Below are 10,019 nucleotides of genomic sequence, written 5' to 3'. Positions count from 1 at the left end.
TATAGTTTTCAGAGTATGGGCTTTCAACCCTTGGTTAGGTTTTTTCCCTGGGTATCTTACTATTTTTGGTGCAGTTGTAAATGGGATTGTTTACTTAATTTCTCTTTCTGCTGCTTCATTATTGGTGTGTAGAAATGCAACAGATTTCTGTACATTGATTTTGTATACTTTGACTTAAAAAAAAAGATTTATTTATTTGAGAGAGAGAGAGAGAGAGTGTGGGGAGGGGTAGAGGGAGAAAATCTTCAAGCAGACTCCCAGTTGAGCATGGAGATAGACTCTGGGCTTGATCTCAAGAGCATGAGATCATGACCTGAGCCAAAACCAATACTCTGCCACTTAACCAACTGACCCACCGGGTTCCCCTGTATGTGACTTTACTGAATTCATTGATCAGTTTTAGCAGCTTTTTGGTGGAGTCTTACAGGTGTTCTACATAGAATAGCATTTTGTCTGCAAATAGTGAAAGTTTTACTGCTTTATTGATACAGATTCCTTTTATTTCTTTTTATTGTCTGAATGCTATGACTAGGACTTCCAGCACTGTGTTGAATAAGAGTGATGAGAGCAGACATCCTTGTCTTGTTCCTGATCTTAGAGGAAAAACTCTCAGTTTTCCCCCTTTAAGGATGATGTTAGCTATGGGTTTTTCATAAGTGGGCTTTATTATGTTGAGATATGCTCCCTATAAACCTACTTTGTTGAAAGTTTTTATCATGAATTGATGTTGTACTTTGTCAAATGCTTTTTCTGTATCTATTGAAATGATCATATGGTTCTCATCCTTTCTCTTACTGATGTGATGTATTGCATTGACTGATTTGCGAATATTGAACCCTTGCAAACCAGGAATAAATCCCACTTAATCGTGGAATGATATTTTTAATATTTGTTGAATTTGGGGCACCTGGGTGACTTAGTTAGGTATCTGCCTTTGGCTCAGGTCATGATCGCAGGGTCCAGGGATTGATCCAGCTTCCTGCTCTGCAGGTAGTCTGCTTCCCTCTTTTTCTCCAGCTGCCCATCCCCACTGTTCATTTTTTTTCTCTCTCTCTCAAATAAATAAATAAAGGCTTTAAAAATATATATTGTTGAATTCAGTTTGCTGGTATTTTGTTGAGAAATTTTGCATCTGTGTTCATCAGGGATATTTGCTTATAGTTTCCTATTTTAGTGGAGTCTTTATCTGGTTTTGGTATCAGAGTAATGCTGGCCTCATAGAATGAATTTGGAAGTTTTCCTTCCTCTTCTCTGTTTTGGAGTAGTTTAAGAAGGATAAGTATTAATTCTTTAAATATTTGGTAGAATTTTCCTGTAAAGCCATCTGGTCCTGGACTTTTGTTTGGTGGGAGGGTTTTTTTTTTTTTTTTTTTTTTTTTTCCTGACTCAAATTCCTTGCTGTTTATTTGTCTGTAAAAATTTTTCTATTTCTCCCTGTTTTAGTTTTGGGTAGTTTATATGTTTCTAGGAATTTATGTATTTCTTCCAGGTTGTCCAATTTGTTGGCATATCGTTTTTCATAATATTCTCTTATGATTGTTTGTAGAAGTCTTTTTTTTTTTTTTTTAAGGGCTGAACCATTCAGAAAGATCAGAAGAGCCTCTCTTCCCAGTTAAAAGAAGAAATGTGCTAAAGTAGGAGAGGCGTCAGGGAGATGACAGTGACCACAAGAGAAGAGTAAGGTGCTCTCTTCTCTGGCGAGGATTAGAACTGGAATGCCATCTGTAGGCACTGGATTAAGTAAGGAGGCCAGTGACAACTGAGCAGCCCACAGATCCTTGGAGGGCAGCAAGCAGGACACTGGTTAGTTCCCCAGGACAGGAATGGGAGTGTTAAAAAGGTGGGGGTTGCTTCGGGATGAAGTCCAAGGAGAGCCACCTCTTCCCCTCCTCTGCAGCATCGTGAGCTGAGCAAGGACATGCCCAACAGACAGTCTTTGGCAGCACTGGCAGAGAGGGGCTTGCCAGCTTCCTTTACCAGCCACCAAATTAGGGATTCTAAAAACTGTTTTATGTTCATTACACTTCTTCTTACAGCTCCTGTGCCAGAGATGCTTGGCAATGGGAAGCAGACTACTTGATTTGCGTAATAGATATTTTCACATACAGCATACATAAAAAACAAAAACAAAAGTGTCATAAAATTTTAATCTGGTCTTTTTGTAGCAGCAGTGGGAAGCACAGAGGTTTTATCATTATGCTATCTCCTGTAGGATCTGTAGAACAAAACAGAACATTCGTGGAAAAAGAATGTGTTACTGTTAAGCAAAATTGGACCAGGGGACCACTGAATGCAGACTCAAATGCACAATGTGGGTGGCCCACCCCTCAAACCCAATTGGAGCCCAATTCCAGTCTTGGAAGCTTTCCTAGCAGGAAGCTAGGTGGTGACTTTAGCTACATCTCCCCAGGCACATCAGTTTGTGAGAGAGGATGCCATCGCCTTTGACCAGCAGGGTCCCCAGATGCCCATTTCCTCCCACAGATCACCTTGGGTAGTCTCCCTATTGTTGTGCACCTCTCTGCCACAGGGTGGCTCTACTCTGCAGCTTCTTACCCACAACCTAAGGCCCCAGAAGCCAGAGTTGAAATGCCAGGCACCAAGGTTGCGCAGCCATCACCCAAATCCCGCACACACACACCCCTCCCCCCGCACTCCCCTGCTGAGGGGCCGGAGATACTGGCCTAGGGCAGGGATTAGCATCCACCCAATGGTGAGAGACAGAATTTGCCAATCTTTTGCCAGTGATTTGAGGAGGGCAGCAACCAGGGGACAGATGGAAATGCAAACCAGGTACCATCCAATCCAGCTGTCTATGTGAAAAAGCTCAAGAGAGACAGAAGATCCATCTGGGGGCAAAGCAGCACAGCTGAGAATTCCCTGAGCCCAAGAGCACAGCTCCAATCACTTTTTAGGAGGTGGGAGAAGGAGAGATGAATGTGACTTGGCTGGACAGCCTGTGTCCATTCGATGTTTACTGTCTTTGGCACTCACCCTAGACAAGAGTTCTTGTTCTCTCACTGATGCTACATAAAACTCTTACTAGGTCTCCAAAGTGAAGTTTAACACTCCCTCTAATGAAGAACCTGGGTGAGTTCCTGGGACTTTGCCAGGAGTCCAGAGCTATTTGTGTACAATATCACCACATCTCTCATCAGAGATATTCCTCCTGCCTCACCAGTCCCTGGCCAGTCCTTTTTGCCCTCAGGGTCCCCCTACTTGGGGTTGATGGGCTTGTGTCTTCCCTGGAATCAGGAGAACGAATCAAATACAGAGCAGGTGAAGGAAGAGGGCTGGGTCCTGTGAGTCAAAAATGAGGGTTGAAGAGGATGAAGCCAGGGAGGTAATTCCAGGACAACAGTGGTTTCAGGCTGGCAAGCAGGGGTATGGTCATGAGAGAAATCTGGAACATGGGCTGGAGCCATGACCCTGCCCAGGCTTTCCACGGCATTTGGCAAGAAAAGTTGGCATTATTTATAAGGCCTCCCTGGCCATCCAAACCCCAGGCCCAGGTGTGGGCCTCTCCAGATACCTCAGCTTTCCTATCTGGGGCTTCTAGGACTTCTTCCCAGAGACAAGGACTTGCTTACTGTCCCTCTTAGTTCAGGAAAGTAAAGCCTGGAGTTTAGGAACCAATTGTGAATCCAAAATGTCCTTTTCACCACCTCTCCCTATAAGGTCTGTCATGCAAATAGGATCTTTTAGGCTTCCCTCCTGTTCCTAAGTTCAGGATATTGTATGTACCTTGCTCTACCTCAGACTTTTACTACTTTACCATTTGGCCATTTTCTTCAACTGCCAGTTATATTTTTGATAATTATGGCATATAATATAGGTATTGTCACTCCTAATTAAGTAGTAAGGCACTTTGTGTTTAAGTATTGAATGCTAACTATGTTCTAGATGCTTTGTTAAGTATAGCTGATCGAGCTGAATCTGCATAACAACCCTATGAAGTAGATACCATAGTTTATTATCCCTGGTTTTCTGGGGGAGTGAGGTGAACAGAGATGCCAAGAAAACTAGTCCAAGGTTCTGGCTTCTTGTGTGAGTTGAGCAAACCATAACCTCTCTGTGCCTCAGTCTGTTCATCTGTAAAATGGGATTAATATCAGTTTCTACCTGATAAGACTGCTATGAGAATTAAGTGCCCTGTTATCTATAAAGTGCCCAGAATAGTGCCTGGCCCATACGTGTTTGTTGAGAAACACAGAATAGTGGCTGGCCCATACGTGTTTTTTTTTTTTTTCCCCATACGTGTTTTTTGAGTATATCCAGCTCTGCCATTTGGGCAGAGCTGGATATAACCCAGGTAATTTTATTGCATAGTACAAATTCCTAACCACTATCCATATTCTTTTTGGTTGTGTCCTGTTCTGTTTCTTCTGAAAAGTTTGGCAGTGCTTTTGGTTTCCACTTTACCAAGACAGGGAAAGTGAGCTATGGAAATTCAGGGCTGCATGTGAGCTTGTCTTCTGGAGAATTCAGTGGAGACAGGTCATGTATTCTCAAAGGCCAGGCACTGCTCTGAGCACTTTACAGTTCCTATACAGTCCTAGGAGGTAGGTACTGTTTTCCATCCCATTTTTACATTGAGGAAACTGAGGCACAGACCAGCCTGACTCTGCTGTCATATCTGTTCTCTACCATAGGCCAACCAGTTCTGCTCCCAACCAGTCCTGGAGCAGGAGTTCTGGGCCAGTAACCCAGGGACTCAGCACAGGAGTATCCTGCTGAGAGTCCTACACCACCATTTGCCCTTTGTCCCACCTTTTCTGCCTTGGGCTATGACCAAGGCTCCCACTGGACCCTAAGTTTCAATAACTGCCTTGGCCTACCTTCCATGGCTATATCAGACCCATTTCTCTGGTGACCAATGGTCCTAGTTTTCCCAGGGAAGCCTCAGCTTTAAAGCTGAAAGTCCTAGGGGAAACCTTTCAGTCCTGGGCAAACCAGGATGGTTGGTTACCCTGCACACTGCACAAGCCTGCAGCCACTCTCTGACCCAGTGAAGCTTTGCTCTTGCTGCTGGGTAATCCATAGATATCCAGAAATCCAGAGAATAACCTCTCCTCTCCAAATGATCCCTCAAAGCATCTTAATTTAGCAGCAGCTGCATCACATTTTAAATCCAAAGAGCATAAGGAACATTATTAGGAAATCTTGTTTTCTGGATGGAGGAGATCTCTCAGGTTTACTTTTCTAAAGCACACTGATGGAACATAAGCTAGCAGTTTCCTCTCTGCCCTTCACACATGACCCATCAAGCTATTATTTCATTTTCCCTCTGCGTTTTCATTCTCCCCAAACACTTCCTCTTAATGATTTCCTTTCAGCCCAAAGCAAGCAGCAGAATAAAGAGACTGGGCTTGGCATCAGGGAGACCGCATGAGTAGAAGAAAGGATGTGGGCTTTGGAGGCAGAAAGACTGGGTGTGGATCCTGTCTTTGACATGTCATTTTATATCTTTGTGCAAGTTACTTAACCCCCCTGAATATTGTCTGTAAAAGGATCACATGAGAAGATCTGTGGTGACCATGTGTGCAGAGTGATTCGCAGGGAGTGGGATGGTGGACGTTCAGTGGCTGATGGAAGATAACCACAGCTCGAGACTGGAGCTCCCCCCCCCCCGCCCCCTGCCCCCCCCCCCCCCCCCCCCCCCCGGATTGGCAGGATTCTGGTCCTAAATCTGAGTCGAGGCACCCAGAGAAATGTCCCTGATGTGGTCTCTTCGCCGGCTTCTTCTTTTTGCCTTCCATGGTAATTCCCTGGGGAAGCTGTATTACAAAGTCACAGGGTCCTATACTCCTTCATTCTACTTTTTACAATCTGATTTCAAAATTTAATTTCTATCTTCCCCATCTGGTCACGAACTCCCTGAAGGCAGGGACCGCGTCTATCTTGTTCACTGTTGTAGATGTGGCAGCCAAATCGGTGCCTGGCACACACTGGGCGTTCAATAAATGGAATGAAATGAATGAATGAATCAAATGACCACCAAAGGTACTGGGGTGTTAAGGGGTGGTGGTCAGGGGGGAGAAGCCCGAATCCTGGAAGGGGGGTTAGGCAGCAATATGCCACTAGATGGCGCTGCCACCCTGCTGGTAAACTCTCCAGAGGGCTTTCTCGCATCCAGGGTGGGTGACAAACTCAATTTCCATTTTAAATTGGAAGCAATGATGCTGGATTAACATCTGTCTTTCATTAAGCATCATGGCAGGCAATTTTACAAATTTTACAAATTTTCTACAGTTCTGACAACAACCACAGGAGAGAGTATCTCATTTTACCGATGAAGTAATAAATTCCCAGTAATTTTAAGTAACTTTTCTAAAGATGCACAGCTTGTGGGTGACAGAAGAAGGCTCTGCGCCAGGGTGTGTTTGGCCTCCAAGCCTGTGTTCTTTTCAGCGTACCCCAGTGCTGCTCCTCCAGCAGCCTAATGGCACCGGTGAACAGCCTTCCCCCTGTGATAGGTATCCATCCTTACCTCCCTTTTTGTCCTCACAGCTGGTTGTTTTACATGTCCAGTCAGAACTATCCCACACAACCTTTGGTTTCTTAGAGGTCAGCTTACAGGGAGGGGAGATGACAGACAGAACAGACTCAATGCTTCTTAGACCAGAGGTTTGATTTAAGCTCATAGGTAGGTTAGGTGTAGCGTCCTGAGGAAGGAGGAAATAATCTTCAGTTTATCAACCAGCCATCAATAGTTCTCCATTCAGCATCTGCGTTGCACACACAGGGTTATGATCTGGTTGGACATATAAGACGCGCCCACATGGGACATAATACACTGCGGTACGCAAGTGCCTCATGGAGACATATACTGTAAGGGCACTAGGCATTCAGAGGCCAAAAGGATTCCTGTGACTGGGGTGGTCACAGATCTCAAAGTCAGGGTTGACCTTCACAGGAAATGCATTTTGGGAGATAGGCAGCTAGTCAACTGGTCCGTTTCTATAAAAGGTGTGGACCAAGGACCAGCAGGCTTGACACCAGCTGAGAGCTTGCTAGACATGCAGAATCTCTGGTCTGGCTTCAGACCTCATGAACCAGAATCTGCCTTTTAACAAGCTTTCCAGATGATTCTCACACATTAAAGATTTTGGGGGGACTAAGTATTTGTATTTATATGTCCCTTTAAGATGAAGTAATACTCTAAAACACTCTTTAATTTCATGGTTTAGTTTTAATTTTGGACTTTGATTTGCTTAAAAGAATGGTACTGAATATTCTTAAACTTCTGCTGTTCTTCTCTATAAGAACCTAAGGAGATTCCTAGTAGCTAAATTTTCTGTGGCCTGGTGAATTACTAACAAGAAAAAAAGTTCTTATCCAAAGCACCTTTGCAAGTATTTGTGCAATGAGAATTGCTCAAAAGGCCTTGAAAAATCCTAAAGGTATTTTTTGAATCAAATTAGTAAAGGAAGTTTACCTTATTATGTTCGATGTAATGCATACCTGTGTATGCTATATGATGGAACCATAACACTCGATCATCAGGTCACTCCATACCTACCCACCCCCACCCCATTGCCCTTCTACCTATCATTCTGGGTAAATCAAAGTTGCCAGAATGTGGACTTTCTGATTAACTCTGATGGAGAAAGATGCTTACTTAGACACTGGCATATTGATAATACTTTATTTGTCATCTCAATAAGAAGTGATGATGTCCCATGTCTAATTGTGGCTGTATTTCTCTTATCCACTTGGGTGGATAAGTTGGGTGGAAGTTGGGGGAGTCCACTCAGAAAGGCAGCCTGGTATATAGAAAAGGGCACTAGACAACTCGGTGAGACCACATGGGCTGTGGTCTAACATACGTTAGCTGTTAGCTGTGTAGTGTCACCTCTCTGGGTCTCACTGCCCCATCTATAAACTTGGGAAGTGGAACCAGGTAATTGCTAAGATTCCTTCCTAGTTTAGCATTTTATGAGCTTAGATGACTAGGAGTTAGAGCATGGGTAGTTATTCATTAAACTCCGATTATATACTCCCAAATAGAAATGGCCCACACCATCTTTACTTACAGATCTAAAAGTTGAGAAGGCTGGTTACCATAGCAATGCACCTTCATGGAGTCATTTTATAAATTTGATTCTGTAAAGTGACAATATTCTGTACTGGCACCTGCAAAACTCCCTAACGTTTCCTTTGCTTCCATTCTTGCTCCGGGCTACAGTGCCAAGAGTTGTCCTAATCTGGAGAAGCAATCAGAGTTCTCAAGCTGCCTTTCGGTCTGCTAGAACAGAAGGTGCTGACAGGGTGGGAGGAAAGGCAGGCCTCCTTTCAGTTTACTAATTCTGCAGCCGCCCTTCACAAACGCCAGCAAATATTTTGCGATGTTGCAAGGTGTTACGAGAAGTGAAAAGCAAGCTGTGATTCAGCTGGTATGAAGACTTTGCAAATAAAAAAGAGTGATCTGTTTTGCAGCAAACTATTATTTCTGCCAGAGCCCACAGACTGGAATACTAAAAGAGGTATTTCTGCAAGACACTGCCATCATACATATTGGGTTTTCCAAATAAGACCAATTTCAAATTCACTGGCTCAGCAGGTCCCAACCTGTGGACCTCAGGCCCCTGGGAGCTGTGGAATCACCTCAAGGGCTGTGCACACCCATGTGCATGTGCTCTGTCTGCAGACTGAATGAAAAATGTGCTCATCCACATGGGTTGCATCTCAAATATGCATAAATGTTGTAATGAATAAAAGAAATGAACTTACAATGTTACTAAATATATCTTAGCCTTTTGTTACATAGTTTCTTAATCAGCTGACACTAAAATTAGAGTTAGATTCATGTTTAACTTTAAGAAAAAAAAAATTCTTGGTGTTGAAATGCAGCCTTCACACTTGTCAGATCATTTGAATTGAATCTGCTTCAGAGAATATGGACACCTTATCATTAGGAGAGACCCTTTCTTTTGAAGGCATATGTGGATAATATATTCACAATTTGGTTGCTAAAACCTTAAAACCCATTAGGAAGACATTTAAGTGGTTAGTTGAGCTCTGCTCCTCTTTGAGAAATGTTTTTTTTGGGGGGGGAATATAAACTATAAGCAGTGGGTACATTAATTAGGCCACAAATTTATAAGAAATATAAGCTAATTTTTATTTCTAGCTGCCATCTCTTGGCATTATCAGAAATTTAATCTGAGTGCGCTTATAGATTTCATCTCTTCTTTCCCTGGGATTGTATCTAGTTTCTGGCAGGGCCTTATGAGGTGCCAAGGTACACAATGATGTGGGGTGGGGCGAGCAGTAAAGGGAGTAAGGAACCTGACTCCCATGTCCTCCTTCCCCACTGGTATCTACTGAACCATACTGTTTCATGACCTCTTCTGGTTCGCCAGCACCCTCTACTTCTGTGGTATCCTCTCAGGCACAAGGAGAAGTGCTTCCATTTCTCACTGTGGCCTTGAAGACTTTGCAAGCCTTGGACCCCCACGTACCCATTTCTTTTCTGAAGTCTTGCAGCCTTCCTGAAGCTCTGCTGAGGGTATGAGGATCATGTCCTTTCTATTCCCAGGCCCCATAAAAACATCTGGGATTGTTCCACCTTCCCTAGGTGAACCTGTGGAGTAACATAAAGGACACAGCATTGACACGTTTGCTCTTGGGATTTGCCCAGAAATTTACTTCATCCACTCAGGCACAGGGAACCTTTTTTCTATTCCTGTTAGATTTTCTTCCAAATATTTTATCTAGGCTGCTAGGATTTTTTTTTTTTCTTCTTTCTCCTAAGGGCTGCTTCTAGAACCAAAAGCCAGGAAGACACTCTTATTTCTCTGCCTCTTATTTTCACATCCTTCCTCTGAGATAAGAGCCTTGAGCTAGGCCAGCAGCCTGAAGGAGGGGAAAGGGATCTGCTGATATTATGCGACCACATAAATAAATTAATATAGCTTTCATGGGTCCAGTACCTGAAGAGAGGAAGTCAGCCTGAAATGAAATCAGATACTGAGCAAAAAGTGAACTTTGATAGAAATAATTAAAATAAGATCTCC

At 43.4% G+C, this 10,019-nt stretch overlaps 1 long non-coding RNA gene across 1 annotated transcript; it reads right to left on the bottom strand.

Moving 5' to 3' along the window:
* Positions 1 to 1,354: 1,354 nt before the first annotated feature.
* LOC140595886 (uncharacterized) lies at positions 1,355 to 9,587 on the bottom strand. The gene is made up of 3 exons (XR_011997832.1): positions 9,465 to 9,587; positions 6,491 to 6,665; positions 1,355 to 2,215 (listed from the first exon to the last, which is right to left on the bottom strand). It is a non-coding gene; the product is annotated as an uncharacterized lncRNA (long non-coding RNA).
* Positions 9,588 to 10,019: the final 432 nt, after the last annotated feature.

Source organism: Vulpes vulpes, chromosome 16 (assembly GCF_048418805.1).
Source record: "Vulpes vulpes isolate BD-2025 chromosome 16, VulVul3, whole genome shotgun sequence".
Lineage (NCBI taxonomy): Eukaryota > Metazoa > Chordata > Mammalia > Carnivora > Canidae > Vulpes > Vulpes vulpes.
Note: the sequence above shows the minus strand (reverse complement) of the source record. Positions and strands in the feature narration are given on the sequence as shown.